Below are 782 nucleotides of genomic sequence, written 5' to 3'. Positions count from 1 at the left end.
CCTATCCTTTAGCGAATTACGTGCTCACGTTACCACCGGTCCTTTAATCCCACGTGATTCTAGTTTTCGAATAAGTCTGTTATGTGTTAATTTCTAAAATGTGTCCTCAAAATAACTGTAACCCCGTAATTTTATTCTTAAGCAATGAAAATACAGATATTAAGACCGAGTGCGAGATCGGGTTCATTCCCATTCCCCGAAGGTGACGGGACCCGAGGAGGTGAAAGCCCATCTGGGTTTATATTTTCTGAAAACGGAGACGGAAAATGGCAATGCTCATCCCGTCGTAATACAACAATTGGACTGAAGATCCGACAGTCTGGAAACCTGGGCGTTCCAAAAACCCGTCTGGAACGCCCGGGTTTCCAGACCTGGCCGTTCAAAGAAGCCGGATAAGACCATCAGGGGGAAACACAGAGAGAGAAGAAACGCAGACAGAGAGAGAGATACATGCAAAGAAAAATAGTATAAATCTCCAAATTCTGTGATTGAGCAGAATTTAAGGTACAGCTTAAAGGCAATTCGTGAAATCTTCGAGGTGGACATACGGGAACTCTACCAGACTGCATGTTCGAGACATGTATCCAACGTTACACGTGCAGTCTGCAGCCGTGTGTGCATTGGTGGTTCAGTGTGGAACCCTTGCCTGCCGGCGGTAAACCATGAGTTTGTTTCCAGGACAATGCAGCATCCTTTACCTTTTTTATTCTGTGCCCATGAGATCGCCTGAATTGGGATAAATTCATGTGACGGCTTCAATCTGTGCAACTTCTTGAAAGATT

Source organism: Heptranchias perlo, chromosome 20 (genome assembly GCF_035084215.1).
Source record: "Heptranchias perlo isolate sHepPer1 chromosome 20, sHepPer1.hap1, whole genome shotgun sequence".
Lineage (NCBI taxonomy): Eukaryota > Metazoa > Chordata > Chondrichthyes > Hexanchiformes > Hexanchidae > Heptranchias > Heptranchias perlo.
This window is presented reverse-complemented; position numbering follows the sequence as displayed.